General features: G+C 47.7%; 1 protein-coding gene across 6 annotated transcripts in view; it reads right to left on the bottom strand.

The window, feature by feature from the left end:
* The window catches only part of KALRN (kalirin RhoGEF kinase), a 1,626,736-nt gene that overhangs the window by 533,021 nt on the left and 1,076,062 nt on the right, over positions 1-17,653 (bottom strand). The gene's annotated exons all lie outside the window — the stretch shown is intronic.

The raw sequence follows: 17,653 nt of genomic DNA, 5'->3' as shown, positions 1-17,653 counted from the left end.
GGAATGTTTCACTTTGTGGAGTCTTGCAATCCATAGTTGACATTAGGCTCTACTGTGCAACTCAGATTTAATTTCGTCAGCTTTGAGTATCAGCATGCTTACCCTGGTGGATAATACAGGTGGTCATAAGCTGCATGAGAGTTGGGAGTGGCAATCAATGAAACTCCTTGCCAACAGAGAGATGTCAAAAACTTGTGAACTTGGAATTAATCTTGCAAATTCACTAAGCGCTATCCTGGATTGAAGAAAGAGGACTTTGGCAACATAAACAAGACTAATATTCTAGAGGTAATTTGAGAAATGCCCATGGCCGAAATTAGAGTAAAGAAGTCCTGATGGAAAAAAGAAACTAACCTCTCAATAAAAGATAGAGTGGATGAGTACAGACAATATTTAAATGTGAGTTTGTCATTCCAGCTGGGTGCAAGAGGATAATCATTGTTGGCGTAGGCCAATTAATATGCGCAGAGGTAAACTGAAGATGAACAATGTTGGTTGCAAAGAACCTGAAACCAGTTGTGCAGGTAATATGCTAGAGGCAATCGGCTGCCCACAAAAACACTAAATTTCCTGAAAACCGTAATGAAGCACTCCAATATCTTTAACCACGGAAGCCCACAAGCACAGCTGAGAGTTTACCACGCACTGCTGAAGATGGATACCCAGCCCATGCTTGCGCACGGCTCATAATATTTTAAGACTGACATTCTTATAAGTTAGTAACTGAGGCAGAGAGAGGTACTTGCTGTACGAGTACCTTCTCCACAATACACTGCCCAAATCAAAGATGGGCTCCCAAATTCAGCTTACTTATCCAAACATCTGCAGGGCGGGACTGGGAACCACAACCGGCCCTGGCAAAGTGCTTGGCCAGCCCCCCCTCCCCACTCGGGGGGTTGGAGGTGCCACCAAGCTCTTTGCCGGGGTCGGTTTTCGGCCGGTTTTGGTACAGGGCCGATTTTGCAGCTATGCTGCAAAAACAGCCCTGTAACAAAAACGGCCCCCAGGGGCCCAAAACCGGCCCCCACCTGTGCGGCACACCGGGGGTTTGCCTGTTGCCCGCTATGGCCAGTCCGGCCCTGAACATCTGCACAGCATGAAAGTTACAACTTTGGAAAAAGTGCATATGTGTAGCACAGGTTTGAGTGGCAGACGAGAGGCTTGACTAATAGTATAAACATTTTAATGAATACATTATTTAAGAACAACATGTCCTTCCTATAGAGCTCTGATAGCTGTAAATGAGAGTAGATTGCAATTTTCATTGTTTTGTACACAATGGCCATGCAACACATATCTGGGAACACCTGGGTTTAATATGTTTTCTTAGCAACGGGGAAGAAAAACAAAAATAAGCAGTCTGACCTACTGTGTTTGTTCTATAGACTGAATAACAATGAAATTAATGAGATGAAACAAAAACCTTTCACAGGGACAGCCCTAAAATTGTGGGGAAACAAAAGCAAAGCCAACCATGGAGTTTGTTACTCAAGAAACAAATATGGACAACAGAAGATTCCCATAATTAAGCAATTTAAAGATTTAACAGACCTCAAAGTCTTTAGAGCATCAAATTAATTATGCTTCAGCTTTCATGTTAGAGTTTGATACATCGTTCATCTCCATAGTCCTTTAACATAACCCCAGCCTCGTTTTTATCATTTCAAATATCTTTCAACCACCTTTCAGAATTTCACTAAAATTGATGACTTAAACGCCCAATTGAACAACACATTATGTAATGGAAACCTCAAATGTGGAGATGTCACAGTTGTTAAGACAATGCATTTGTCTACTGAATAAAGAAGTCTCATAGCAAAGAGTGATGCTGGCATATTTATATTCAACGGAATATATACATTTACTATTTTCCGTGACAATGACCACCTGGTGTTTCAAAAATGTCCCTATCCACGTTGATCAACAGAAATTGGCTGATTTATCTCAAAACAAGATTAACAATTTAACACACTTCTTGAAAGCCTTTACACTTCAGGCTTTCTTTAACTCCAACAGACTTATCCCCCTCAAGACAGTGAAACTAAATCACCAACATTGAATGCTCCCTTAAACACAAGGATAGAATTCCAGCTAATAAGTAAAGGCAAAAAATACCAGACACGCCACACATTCACCCATAGCCCTCATCTCAGAAAATTCTATGCTACACCCACAAAATGTCCATCAGTTAAAGGAAAAAAAATCCGACTACTAAATCAAGAACATCTACAACAATGATGACAGTGCAGCATTGTTCACTGCAGTCAAATACTGCAAATACAATCTCATCTTTACCTATTATACTGTGTTCTATTGAAAAATCTACCAAATGAGCACAGTAGAGGTGGGCAAGCGGAGCATGGTTCAGGTCAAATGTCTGGCTATGGCTCGGCAAACCAAAATAAAACCAGGCAAAAAACAGGCTTTCCCTCACAAATGCAGTTTTGTTTAGAACCTGTTACTTTCAGAGACTGTGCCTACAAACAGTCATATAATCTAATGTATTCCTTTAAATACCCATTCCGAAGTAACAATCTTCTGTGAAATTTCCAGAATTTTAAAGAGTCTATCACATTTTTAAATGTGATTTGCTGTTTGATTTACATGCCAAATATTTTGGCGGATCAGCTCATGTTGTGGCTCTTAGGACCAAGCCAGGCCACTGGTTTAGCTCCAGCTCACCCCCGTCCATGGATTTCATGGCTTGTCCGCTCCTACAACATGGTATCTCTGTGAAAGGAATGCATGCAGAAATGTAGAGAAGCAAAGAGAAGGCAGCAATGTATGCTCTGGATTTTATCTCTTGCTTGCAATTGACATCTCCCAGTATAAAGCATACCAACAGAGGTATCTAAGAAAATAACGGTACTCTACAATAATGAAATGTATAAGATGATGATGTTCTCAACAGCTTCATAACAACTGCAAGAATGATTTCACTTCTAATATGTAGGTGAATGTATCTGTGAATAGGTGGTGTATTTTAAATGCATTTACTCTGACTGAATCACTGAAATCTCTTGCAATTGAGGCACAGAAAACGAACACAGGCCATGGGAGTGCCTCTGGGGTGGTTATCGTTGACCGCTGGAAAGCATCTCAAGTGTTACCCTTGCTGTAAATGCAAGACTGTGAAAGTGGCCGAATACCACTACAGCAATCATAGTGAACACCTACTACAGTTTACTGAGGTGGTTATATGGGCAACATAAAGTCGTTGTGCTTGTATGATAAGAATATAGAGTGATCCTAGAACTTTGGTAAATGTCATCATTTAACTTAGCTGCCGGAGACATACAGTGTCTGCTCTTTGACTTTCAGCCTCTGTTTTTAATGATAATTTGGGAGGATCTAAAAGTAGCAGCACTACATTAGAAGCTTTACTGAAGACAGTGGAATGGTTCAAGACAAGTAATAGATGGTACAGACCTTCTGCTTCAGCATTCCAATGTGTGTCTTCCTGTTTCTCCCTTTTTAATTGAGAACATTTGAGCTCTTTTCCTTCGGGCTATACCGGTTGCTCAGGGCCTTTCTTTACAAACCGTTGCAGCCCTCAGCAGCAAGTTAATACTTAAGGGTGTCACTAAACGTGTTATAAGCAAAGAGATTAACTATTGTTTTCCATTTTAGACAGCATTTGCCATTGACAGAGTTCGTTGCCTACTTCCTTTACACTTCATGCGTTTACCAGCATTGGGCACTTTTTAGGAAGACACTATTCAGTAATTTCCTTGGGTCTCTCTAAATATTTAGCAATTGGTTTGAGGTGACACTAAACTTACCCAAGATATTTATATTGATATAATACGCGCTCCTGCATTTCTGCATTAGTTCTAATCACCCCCACTGCCTTCTTACTCTCCTATCTTTACCCCGATCACCTTCCTGGACTTGGAGCTGCCCAGTCCAATGTATCGATGATGACATACATATACAAGGAGCCAAGATGCAACTGTAAGTAGCTTGGAGAAATCAGAATTGCTCTACAGGAAATGACTAGGACCTTTGAAGGTACAGTAACCAGCCAACGGTGACAAATTTTACCTACTCTATATCCTCAATGTAAATTTGGTCTGATGTGTAAATGTTGGACCTGACTAGTATTTCAGTCATTTTTGTCGAGCTGTACCTGCTGATCATGAAGCTTTGCGGTTGGACCAGAGTGATCACCAAAGAGCCTCGTGCACTTCATTAATCAGGAACAGAGATCTGTATTACCATGTAAAAATAGTGCAAAATGATAAAAGTTTATCAGGGCATGCGCCTCAGTGGTGGCAGTGACTTCTACAGTGTAGGGCCAGTTATCAGGCTTTTAACAGTCAGTCAAGATGTGCAGAATATCCACAATGCATCTCATAGAAGTCTCACAGGTTGTGATTCCATTTCGGCACAAACAAAAACCCATTTACTGCATAAACTGATATAGGATATGCGTTATGTGATATCTAAAACTAAGTTTGATTTTAAATATGCTCAACCATGGGGTGGGGTGTGGCTTGGACGCAAGCGAAGATGCCGGCATCTTAACTGAGCTCAGCACGGTGAGGGATCTGATCCCTTTATCTGTCCATTATCCGACCCCTAAAAAGAAGCACCGGGTGGGGCAACATCGGGTGGATGACAGAAGTACCAGGTACCGCTTCATTCGGCAACTCTCCCCGTTAACAGAAAAGGCTAGCGATGCCGTGCAACGCATCAGAGGAATCAGGACAGAGCTGAGCTGCAGCGTAATCCAGACAGTGTGCGAGCGTGTTCAGGAAAGACGGCGCAAGACCTCAAGGGCCAGGCAAGAGGCAGCTGTGGGATTATCTCCAGGGCCCCAAGGCATCATACGTTATAGGAAGAGTGGTCCCAGACCTAATGCAATTACTTTATACAATAACAAATTTTCTTAAACCAATTCTTTTAAGAAACACTATTGTTTATTCAAAATAGTGTATATACGTTTTTTACTGTATTTTCTCTTTTTAGTGCATATATACATATAAATAATTGATACACAACTTAACAGTGCCCACTGTACAGGAAAAGGGGAAAGGAGTGCAGTGTTGGGGAAGTGTGGGTAGGTTCAAGTGACAATCCAATTGTAAATTGCTTCTAACAATTGAAAAATGGCTTCACAGGGGAGCCAAAACGGAGTTAATCAAAACACTCATAATAAACATCAAAACAGCATCATAAATGACAGGTGTACTTAATCACACTCCGAACATGTGCTGTGGCTGATAGTCGACGTTTCGACCCTCATTATAGGGATATTCCCCCTTACATGGCGGGTCTTCTTCAGGACAGTGAGAGGGTAGGGGGACTTGTTGGTGGGCGGTTCCCTATGTTCAAATCATGGATTGATCTGTTGTAAAAAGGCATACAGTTCTTAAGAGGAACAGTCCTGATAAACAGTCCCTAAAGTTGTTAATTTCTTGCGGAAGCAGAACACTTAAAACTCGGTCCAGTGGCCGGTATAACTCGTGGGTTGACCATCTGTTTCAAGGCGTACTGGTCGTTGCTCGGGTGTTAATTAGTATGACTCGGTCGCTAGGGGCGCGGGTCAGATTCATTCATGTACCGGCATCCTGCAACTCCTGTGGTAAACGTCCGGATCTAATCCCTTAATCTGTCCATTATCCGAACCCTAAAAAGAAGAACCGGGTGGGGCAACATCGGGTGGATGACAGAAGTACCAGGTACCGCTTCATTCGGCAACTCTCCCCGTTAACAGAAAAGGCTAGCGATGCCGTGCAACAAATCGGAGGAATCAGGACGGAGCTGAGCTGCAGCGTAATCCAGACAGTGTGCGAGCGTGTTCAGGAAAGACGGCGCAAGACCTCAAGAGCCAGGCAAGAGGCAGCTGTGGGATTATCTCCAGGGCCCCAAGGCATCATACAGCATAATTTAGTGCAGCAGGGTGAGCTTGGAACTGCCTGCACCGACGTCCAAAGGTTGTGTTGGCGGCAGCACAAGAGCGATTTCAATCGAGTGGGCCAGCAGGGCAGGTGGCAGAGCCGACGACCGGGCACATTGCATGACTGGGCCCCTGGGTCCGAATAGTGAGGAGGCTTTGTGAGACTGGCACGGCCCGCCCTGTATAAGCGGCGAACAGTTGGCCTGCCACAGTGGGGTAGCAGCGCGCTTGGGCCAGACTAAGGGACAGAGAAACACGAGGCCCAGTGTGGGAGCGTAAGTGAAGCAAGCATAGTGAAGAGCAAGATAGAGCCCATCATGTTTATCCTGAGATTGCAGCCGGACAGCTTGTGGCATAGAAAATGTGGCAGACAGTGCCCGACCGGGGCAGCCAACGCATATCCCTTGCTTTCACTCCCCTGAAGTACTGTTAAATGGCCGGCAGAGAGACACCCTACAATACATTGGAAGGGGCCTACGGTCACCTAGTGGGGTCTTGAGCAGGGAGCTTGTGATATCACAAGGGACAGCTACTGGCAAATTGGGGAAACGCAAAGGCCTGGGAGTCTCCCAGACCAACGAGATGGACAACTACGTGGTCTGAAAGCCTCCCGCTGCGCCGGAAGAAGACGAAGCAGCTGAGCTCTCACTGGGAGCGATCATGGCGGCTAACCGGGATGTGAAAGGAACACTGGAGCCCAAAATAGATGTCAAGAACATCGAAGTGAACCTGATTAGAGCCGACCTCCACAAACTATCTGAGAACGACATGACAGCTGAGACGTACATATCCCAGCGCCAGTCCAAGACGTAGCAATTGGAATATCAAGTCCAGATACTAAACCAACAGGCCACAGAAATGGCAGCGTAGCTCAAAGATCAGGTAGGGAGGGCAAGAAGAGATAACATCAGGGTGGTGCAGGTCCCCGAAGGGTCGGATTGTACCAGTGGGGATTTTATTTTAGAAGACTGTATCATGAACACACTGCAGCCCAAGAGGCTCTCCAATTTCTTCTAGACTGAAAGAGCCCACCATGCACCAGTGCTGCCGTCAAGACCCGCGGCCCCTCCACAGACAATCATTGCGACGGTTTTTGATTGCCGGTACTGCGATGCAATCCTTTAAGCAGCCAGAGCTAAAGGGGACATATTATTATTATTATTATTTTTTACATTTATAGTGCGCAACAGCTACCCACAAAGGGTTTCCCGGCGCATTAATGTGATGTTACGGTGATGCTACAGTCAGAGAGAAATGTTTAGATGTTAAATAGCCAGGTCTTTAGGCTTTTCTGAAGCTCATGTAATTGGTCTCATTGCGTGCTAAGGGTGGCATGGAGTTCCGAAGCGTGGGCCCTAGGAAAGAAAAGGATTTACTGCCCATGCGCGATCGTTTGATTTTAGGGATGACAAAACTCTTCGCCGTAGAGGAACGAAGAGCACGGGAAGGGCAATAAGGGTGCACAAGTGTTTGGAGGTAATTTGGGGCTTTTTCAGGATAGATTTTATGCATGAAGCAGAGAGTTTTAGACATGAATTCGATTTTCGATCTTTAGACAGTGAAGGTCTCGAATATATTTAGTAGTAGAAGTAGTGCTCGGAATTTTACATAGTAGTCTGGCTGGCTACTGCGTTTTGAACTGTCTGCAATCTCCGAATCGTGGCTTTCTTTGCTCCCAGGTATAGCACATTGCCATAATCAAGCCTTGAAGTAATCAAGGCATAGATGACAGTTTTCTTTGTCGATTTTGGCACCATCCAGCAAATCTTTTTTAGCCATTTTAAAATGGCAAAACATGTGGCTGAAGTTTTTACTGCTTGCTGGTGCATGTTGAGAGAGTCATCAATAGTGATGCCCAGATTGCGTGCCTGCATCACCGGAACAGGGAGCATGCCCATTTCCTGCGGCCAATGATGCGGGCCCCACAACTTTTTATTCTTGCCAAGAACCATCACTTCGGTTTTCTCCCCGTTTAATTTGAGGAAATTGTCCTGCATCCAGCCTGCAATTTTAGTGAGGCCACCTTTGAGTATGGAGGGTGTGTCACTATTTTCTGAAGAGAGTGAGAAGAACGGCTGAGAGTCATCAGCATAAGAATACATTTGTAGGCCTGCTTCTTCCACCACCTTCGCTAGAGGGCTCATATACAGTTTCAATAATAATGGACTAAGTATAGAGCCCTGTGGGACACCATGTTCAAAGATCTGGGTGTCTGAACAGGCCGAGCGACAAAAAACTTGAAATGTTCGCTCATTCAAAAAGGATTTGAGCCAATTTCGTGCGGGGCCTCGAATACCTAAGGAGTGTAGTGTACGTATTAATATGGTGTGTGATACCGTATCGAATGCGGCACTTAAGTCTAAAAGTACAAGTGCAACAGTTTCGCCTTCATCCAGCAGCTGGCGAATATTCTCCGTGACTCCCAGTAGAGTGGTTTCTGTTGAGAAACCCGCTCTAAAACCTGATTGACAGGGAGGCAGCAAGTCTTGGGCCGTGACAAAATCAGTAAAAGTGCGATGCACATGCTTTTCCAAAATCTTCGAAAATATCGGTAGTAAAGAAATGGGTCGGAAGGAAGATTAGGATCAGCTCCAGACTTTTTTAATAGGGGATGAATCATGGCATGCTTCCATTCTTTAGGTACGATCTCCTCTTGAAGAGACACATTTAAAAGGTCTGTAATGATGTCCAGTGATCTCGTGTCAAGTTTTTTAAGTACGGAACAAGGTAGGGGGTCATTTGGGGAACCAGATTTAATCCTATTGAGCAATTTGATTACACTGTCAGTGTTGAGCCTCGGCCAGCTCTCCAAAGTGCTACTGGGGTTATGAGAGGCAGATCTACCTGTGTTCATGGGAGGGATGTAAGTCGAGTAATCTGACGGGGAAATGGCTGCTGAACGGCAGTTGTTCTGAGCAATTTCTATGCCTGGATATATTTTGTCTACTTTACTAACAAAGAATGTGGCCAACATTCGCATTGCTGCTTATTTAGATCTGGTGAAGTTGGTAGCGTTTTGGAACCCGCCAGTTCCTTCACCATTTTAAAAAGAGCTTTTGACCGATTAAGGGCCTCCACTATAGTGGAGCTCATAAAATCAGCTCGTGCCTTATTACAGAGCGTGTGATATTTATTTAATTTACTTTTCTACATTTTTTTCGCTTCTGGTGAATACGTTTTCCTCCATATACGTTCGGAGGTTTTACACTTCACTTTTAATTTGGTTCTCGGTAGACAGGTATTTATTGCTGTCATAAGCCATTTCTGTACTGCTGTGGATAGGGAATGGACAGATTGTTTAGAGCAGGGAGTGTGTGAATTTAAAAAGGTATTTAATGTGTCAATGTCAAGTTTTTTCCAGTTCCTGGTTAGCTTGGGTTGCTCTGATGTGCCCCCAGCCAACAATGTGGCAACTTGAAGCGAGAATCTAATCAAATAATGGTCGGACCAACAAATCGGTAGTGCAGGAAGGACGGTGATTTCCTTAATGTTAGAAAAAACCGGATCGAGTAGGTGACCTGCACTATGAGTGGGTCCAGAATTAAGTAGATTTAGGTTAAGGGAGGCTAAGTCAGCAATAAATTCAGCAGCTGATGTACTATTAGGATTTTCTAAGTGCAGGTTGATATCTCCAATAAGGGAGAAATTAGCTGCCTTCGTAACTAGCGGCCCAATAAGTTCTGGAAGGGTCGCCGTCCAAGTAGTAGCCGGGCCAGGTAGACGATAGATAAGTATACCGGATAGCGTGAAATTGGGGGTGAGGGCAAGTTTGAATATAGCTGCTTCACAGTTGGGGCATGGCAATTGGATGATATCACAACTATATTCCTTTTTAAAGAGGATAGCAATCCCGCCACCTGTTTGGTTGGTATGATCCATCTTTACTATTGTATAGTGGTCAGGCACTGCCACTGCAATTTCCGGTCCCGAGCACTCTTTGAGACAAGTTTCTGTTAAAAAAAGGGCGTCAGGCTTCTCATCTATTAGTAAGTTAAAAATCTCGAATTTATGTTTGGGTAGGGATCTACAATTCAAACTAAGAAAGGAGAAAGTTTTAAATTTGGAATGACCAGTATAGCTCTTATCCTTCCCTTTAATTCCAGTATTCTTGCCCTCCGAAGATACCGAGAAGCTACAATTGTGGCAGGGTGCAATTTCATCCCTCAGATGTAGTTTACTACATTGTGCTACTTGTGGGATTCTTAATGCCCGCAGCTGTTCAGAATCATATCTTATTAGAGGGCGATCGCTGTTATAGGTAGGTGCAGCCAGGGTAACTCCATCCACTCTTTCCTCACCATAATTAGTATTGAAGGGAGACAATACCGGGGTCAAGGCCCTAGACCCGGTCCCGGCGCGGACGGGCGCAGACGGGCTCACCTTTGGCGCACCTTCGGCGCGCCACTGGTGAGACCGCTGCGCGCGTCCGCTGCGTGTACTCGTAGGGGGAACCATTTGTATTGATCCTACGCCCAGCAACTAGCCCGCTGCCCGCTCCGAAATACTACTAAGATGGCGGCGGTATGCGGCGGCAGTCTCCGGTGTTGCCTACCGTCCCTGAACTGTCCCAAGTCGACAGATACAGGTGAGTAAAAGGAACTGTGCAAATATGCAAAGTGTGCAGTTGTGCAAAGTCACGCGCAGAATTATAGCAGGAAACACAATTTAAAACTTTAAAAACAAACCTCCCGGCTTTCCGCCTCAGGAGTGACTAGCTAGTAGCAGAATTAATCAGGGCAATGGAAGTGGGCGTCTTTTGTACTGATCCTACGCCCAGCAACTAGCCCACTGCCCGCTCCGAAATACCACTAAGATGGCGGCGGTATTTGGCGGCAGTCTCCGGTGTTGCCTACCGTCCCTGAACTGTCCCAAGTCGACAGATACAGGCGAGTAAAAGGAACTGTGCAAATATGCAAAGTGTGCAATTGTGCAAAGTCACGCGCAGAATTATAGCAGGAAACACAATTTAAAACTTTAAAAACAAACGTCCCGGCTTTCCGCCTCAGAAGTGACTAGCTAGTAACAGCTTGAAAATGCCCAGATACGGGTTTTCCCTGATTTCACACTAAGTACAGCACCAGAGAAGAAGCTTTGAAGCGGTGTCAAGGTGCTCAGAGAGCGAGTCCTCAAATACATGATGTTATTTCCGGCAAAGCTATGTGAAATAGCAGAGGGCAAGACTTGGGACTTTGCATCACCCGAGGAGGTGTGGGAGTTCCTGGAAGGCTGGCGATCTATATACCGAGACTAAGGCAAGGGCCTGGGACGCAGCCAAGGGTGCCAAAGCAGTGAAAAAAGCATGGTGCAGCTGGAACAGCAGGTGGCGGAGGAGACCCTAGAGACTGTTCCCGGAGCGAGTGGGAATGGCACAAAGTAAGGAGCAGCGCCCTTTGGCAAAGTACAAAAAGCTGGTCTGGGTCTGAATGAGTGATGGTGTAGATACTGGACTGAGACATCACCTCGAAACAGACATTGGAACTGTCACAGACACTGCAAACACAAGCTTTTAGCTCAACCCAGCAGAATCAGCAAGGGGACTTACAATTATGACAGTTCTAAAAAGGGTTCGATCCCAATGCTGCACCTTTCTGTTTCTTTTTCTCTTTATTGGTATAACAATACAGGGGTGGCCGAGACAACCCCCCCCCCCCCCCCCCAATAGTTGTTCTATGCAGGCTTTGGGGCAACAGGCTCTCTGCAGGTTGGGAAGTTGGGGCTGGAACAACTTTATTAGCAGGATGGCAGGGTGGGTGGGATAGGAGTTGGGAACAGTCGCTTGTTCATAATGTCATCCTATTGGTGAAGTTAAATGCTCACGGAGACTGCAAGGGGGACTACCGACAACCAATTTGTTGGGAATGCAACTTGGATATACGAGAGCAAGGGACATCTTTGATGCAGTTAGCTCAGATACTCTTCTACCCATTGTTGGACATAAGTCGACGATGACCCCATTGAGGGTGTGGTCCTGGAATGTAAATGGACTCAATGATAAACTAAAGCAATCAGTGGTCCTACAATACATTAAACGACATGCCACGGATATTGTTCTTTTACGGAAAACACACCTAAAAGGTAACCGTTGTAAAGCTCTAGACAGTTTTGGCTATGCTTTGATGGCATATGCAGGGTACACAACTGGTTCTAGAGGGGTGCGTGTGCACTGTACAGGGACGCTTCCCTTCAGCCATGGGAAGGTATGGGCCTACAGATCTAGACGATATGTAGCTGTTAGTGGCAAATGAGGGGAAGATTCTAGACCTGTGTTCTGTGTATGCTCCAACAGGGTTGCAGACCTCCACACTGGAGGCAGTGGGTCCACTGCTCAGGGAACTTCCAGAAGGTCATCTGATACTGGGAGGTAACATGAATGAAGTCCTCCCAGTGGAGATGGATGTAGCAGGGGGAGCAGCATCAGGGAGGAGTGTGGGTCCGCTGGGGGCAATGGGCCTGGGTGACATAAGGCAGCACCAACACATACCAAGAAGCAATACACTCATCTTTCGGCAGCAAGCGGGGGCCTCTCCAGACTGGACTATCTTATAACACAAATATGGGGGAATTTATTGTTCGAGAAGTGTCTGACCACTACCTGGTGGAAGCGAGGCTTATCAGTCCCCAAAAAGACTATGCACTACCCTAACAGTTAGACCCATGGTACTGTAAAGACTGTGACTTTAGGGAGGACATAAGGAATGGAGGCAAATTATTTTTCCTCGGACAATGTGATATCTGTAGACTCCAAAGTGGCTCTTTGGGAGGCCTTTCAAACGGTGATCAGAGGGTGAGCCAAAGCACGAGTGGGCGCCATGAAGAAGAAAAAGCTATTAAAATGTTGTGTCCTTGAGGAAGACATTCTGAGTCTGGAGTCTGAGGTGATAAAGGGAGATACGGGTCCAGCAGCAGCACAACATCGCCTATGGCTGCACCAGAAGGAACTGCACGAGCTGCTCGAAGATAAAGCCAGGGTGCAGGCTTTGGCCATACAGCACATACTATATGATGCCGGGGACAAGGAAAATATATTGTTCGCTTGGCTGGATAAGAGGAGGGTGATTGGCATATGGGTACCAGGACTAGTAGGCGAGGTATAGTTACGACAATGGGAAAGAGGTGGCCGAGAGGTTCACCACTTACTATGAGGAACTGTACGCTTCCTTGTTCACAAAAACAGAGCGAGATTTAAGTGACTTCTTGTCGACATAACTTTACAGCGATTGTCAGTGGAGGATAGAGGAATGTTGGAGGGAGAGTTGACGGTTGAAGAGATAGTTGCGGCATCTGCTCCATGCAGTCCAGTAAGGCAGTACTACCCAATGGTCTCCCTGTGAAGATGTACAAGTGTATGCTGGGCGGGTTGGCAGAGCATCTCCTGGGCATGCTGTCGGAGTCTAAAATGGCTTGAATACTTTGTTCGGATCAGAGGACGGCGGTAATAGCGTAATAGCAAAATACTGCAAACCCCCATCAGAATGTGGGTCGTATAGGCCAATCTTCCTGCTCAAAAGTAAAGGTTCTAGCAAAACTTCTGTCCTCACGCTTGGTGGGGGTGATTACCTCCCTCATACACCTGGACAAGTCTGGGTTCATGCCATATAGGGGAACTAGATTAAACCTGCGCAGGCTATTTGGAGTCCTTCATCTTACGGAAGCGGCCCTCAACGACCAAGGCAGCCCTCCTGTGCCTAGACGCCAGGATGGTCTTCAATAGAGTGAAGTGGAGTTACCTCTTTGCTGTGCTGAGTCGGTTTGGTTTGGGCCTGGGTTTATTGGGTGGGTTAGACTCCTCTATCAGCAGTCACTGGCTAGGGTAAGAGTCAATGTTATGGTGTCCCGGTTACTCTCTCTCCAGAAAAGAACAAGACAGTGATGTCCACTATCCCAAATGTTATTTACTCTGGCCTTGGAGCTCTTGGTGGCGTGGATACGCCAAGACCCCTTGATATGGGGGGTCTCTTTCGTGGGAGGAGCGCATCTCGTATGTGGACAATATCCTCTTGCATGTCAGTCAATTACCAGGATGCAAAAGTTACTACTTGTGTAACGATATATCTGTAAGAGACATTAGTTAGTGATAGATTCCTTACCATAGAATACCCCCAGGTGTCAGACTGGATCCGGAAATTATTGCGTAGCAGTACCCTTGTGCGTCAGTAGGCGTCGTCTGCGGCTCCGCGTCCGCCGTCGGTGTCGTGGGCGCCGTAATGACGTCGTCGGAGTACTTAGACACCGCCTCCGCGTGCGGACCTCAGTTCTTAGACACAGCTTTTCGGTGCCAGAAACGCAGAGCTATGCTAAAAACCAACACTGGTGCCATTGAAACTAGGGCCCTGAAAGGGGATGACCTTAACCCTAGATATCGGTTCGCAGAACGGGGAGGATGGGCGGGTCGGTAAGGAATCTATCACTAACTAATGTCTCTTACAGATATATCGTTACACAAGTAGTAACTTGTGCATCTGAAAGAGACACAACAGTGATAGATTCCGTACCTTAGAATAGATACCCCAGCAATACCAACCCCGTTGGTGGGACTGCGAACCAAAAATCACACCAGAAAGTCCTGGGGGACGAAACGGCCAAAGAAGCCATCCCTCCGGACTTGGCTGTCCAGGCAATAGTGTCTTGCAAACGTGTGCAGCGAGGCCCACGTAGCTGCCTGGCAAATGTCCTGTAAGGGCACTCCTCGGCCGAGGGCAGTGGTAGTCGCCGTGGCCAGAGTGGAATGAGCCCTCAGTCCAACAGGGGGTTCCTTCTTTGCCAAGGAGTAACACGCCTGGATACACAAGATGATCCACCGCGAGATGGTCCGCTTGGGTAACGTCTTTCCCTTCTTAGCGCCCACGTAACCAACAAAGAGTTGGTCATCCACCCGGAACTGGCGTGTGCGATCCAGATAGTAAGAGAGCGCACGTTTTGGGTCCAGACGGTGGAGCCTCTCTTCCTCTTTTGAGGGATGCGGAGGCGGAAAGAAGGTGGGCAAGGTGATGGACTGCCCGATGTGGAAGGCTGTGACTACCTTGGGCAGGAAAGAGGGCCTTGTCCGCAACACAACCTTGTCCGGATGGACCGAAAGGAAAGGAGGTTTAGGGGATAGAGCCTGGAGCTCACTCACTCTCCTGGCAGAGGTGATGGCAACCAGGAAAGCAGTCTTCAGAGTAAGAAGGCGGATAGGACATTTGTGAAGTGCTCAAAAGGAGCGCACATCAGAAAAGTAAGAACCAGGTTCAAGTCCCACTGAGACATCATGAAGGGAACAGGTGGAAACGTGTGTGTGATGCCTTTCAGGAATCGATTACCAAAAGGGGACTTGAACAAAGAAGGTTGATCAGGCAGCCTTAGAAAGGCTGAAAGGGCAGAAAGGTAGCCCTTGATAGTGCCCAGAGCAGATCCCTGCTGGGCAAGAGAAAGGAGGAAGAGAAGAACCTCAGAAAGAAGGGCAGAGAGAGGATCCACAGCCTTTGCTGTGCACCATGCCACAAATCTGTTCCACCTGCAGGCGTATACCGACTTTGTGGAGGGACGCCTGGCTGCCAGAATGATGTTACAGACTTCAGGAGGCAAGTCAAATGGCCTCAACTGTTGCCGCTCAATCTCCAAACATGGAGGTGGAGACTGGACAGGTTCGGGTGGAGGACCGTCCCCTGCTGCTGCGACAGAAGGTCCTCCTGAAGAGGCAGACGAACCGGGGGATCGACTGACATACTGAGTAGCTCGGGATACCAGTATCTTCGTGCCCAGTCCGGAGCCACAAGGATAACTTGTGCCCGGTCGCGCTTGATCTTCTTCAGCACTCTGGGCAGAAGTGGTATAGGCGGAAAGGCGAACAACAGACCGCAACTCCACTCGCAAAGAAAAGCGTCTCCAAGCAAGTGCCGCCTTGGAAATTCCAACATGCAGAACTGATGACAGTGCGTGTTCTCTTCGATGGCGAATAGATCTAACCAAGGCTCTCCCCACTCCTGAAAGAGGCCTTGCGCCACGTCCGAGTTCAGACGCCATTCGTTATCCATCATGCACTGGTGGCTGAGTTCATCCGCCCTGGCGTTCAGAGAACCTGCCAGGTGTTGAACCACCAGGGTCACACACTGATGTTCCAGCCACTGCCAAAAGCGCAGAGCCTCCTGGCAGAGGGTCCACGACCCCACCCGCCCTGTTTGTTGCAGTACCACATGGCGGTGGTGTTGTCCGTGAACACCCGCACTACACTCCCCGGACAGAGGGGAGGAATGCCTTCAGTGCTAGACGAATCGCCCGCAGCTCCAAAAGGTTGATATGGAGCCGGGACTCCGCTGGAGACCAGAGGCCTCTGATCTCTGCCTCTCCCATGTGACCTCCCCAGCCCTGGAGGGACGCGTCCGTCACAACTACGTGCTCCGGTTGGGGAAGGGAGAGGGATCTGCCGCTGACCCAATCGCGGTCCGTGAGCCACCACTGCAGCTGTCTTGCCTTGCCCTCCGAGATCAGGACATGGTCGGACAGGTTGCCCTGATGCTGGGCCCACTGAAACTTCAGGTCCCACTGCAGAGCCCGCATCCGCCAACGGGCGTGATGCACCAGAAGGATGCAGGAAGCCATCAGCCCCAGAAGCCGCGGCGTCAACCTGACCGAAACTCGGGATAAAGGCTGAAAGATTGGAATCAGAGCCTGTATATCCCGAACCCGCTGTTCGGGTGGGTAAAGTCGAGAACCGCTCTGATGAAAAGGAGCTTCTGAGAGGGACACAGATGTGACTCCGGCACATTGATGGAGAACCCCAGCTGGTGCAAGAGGTTTGCCGTCGTCTGGAGGTGGCCGACGACTGTCTGGGGCGAGCCCGCCTTCAACAACCAGTCGTTGAGGTAGGGGAAGACTGAAACCCCTAACCTGCTCAGATGAGCTGCGACCACCGTCATCAGTTTCGTGAACACCCGTGGGGCGCTGGTAAGGCCGAAGGGGAGCACGGTAAACTGAAAGTGCTCGCGGCCTACCATGAACCGCAGGTCGCGCTGGTGGGCCGGCAAGACGGGGATGTGGAAATAAGCGTCCTGCAAGTCCAACGCTACCATCCAGTCTCCTGGGTCCAGGGCAGCTAAGACCTAAGCCAGAGTCAGCATTTTGAACTTCTCCTTCCGGAGGAAGCCGTTGACGTTCCGTAGGTCCAAGATAGGGCGTAGGCCCCCTTTGCCCTTCTTGGGTACCAGAAAGTAGTGGGAGTAGCAATCACATCCTACTTCCGGCCCAGGAACGAGCTCGATGGCCCCCTTGGCCAAGAGGGGCGAAACTTCCTCCTGCAGAAGCCGCAAATGATACACCGATACGCGGTGGTGTTGCGGTGGCATGGCTTGAGGGGTCGTCTCGAAGGGGAGGGAGTAGCCCCTTTGAGACGATTTGCAGCACCCACCTGTCCGATGTGACAGTGCGCCAGTGGGAGTGGTGATGGCGAACCCTGTCCCCCACGGACGTCACATGGGCCGAAAAGCACGGACTAGGAGGGTTTTGAGGCGGATGCTGCGGGGGAGGGTGTGGACTGGCCTCGCTGTTGTCCCCGACCGCCTCCACGTCGATTTCCATGGCCGCCACCACGCTGTATGTTAGTCTGCGGTGTGTGGCTGGCAGCACGTGTGGGGGCGCCCCTTCCTTGGCCACAAAAGGAGCTAAAGGCACCCGTTTGCCATCCGGGGCCGAGAGGCCCTGGAGTCCTTAAAGTGCTCAAGCGCATGGTCTGCCTGGTCACTAAAAAGGCGACGGCCATCAAACGGCATGTCCATC

This window comes from Lissotriton vulgaris, chromosome 2_1 (assembly GCF_964263255.1).
Source record: "Lissotriton vulgaris chromosome 2_1, aLisVul1.2, whole genome shotgun sequence".
Classification (NCBI taxonomy): Eukaryota; Metazoa; Chordata; class Amphibia; order Caudata; family Salamandridae; genus Lissotriton; species Lissotriton vulgaris.
The sequence above is the reverse complement of the archived record's forward strand: the minus strand, read 5'-3'. Positions and strand labels throughout refer to the sequence as shown.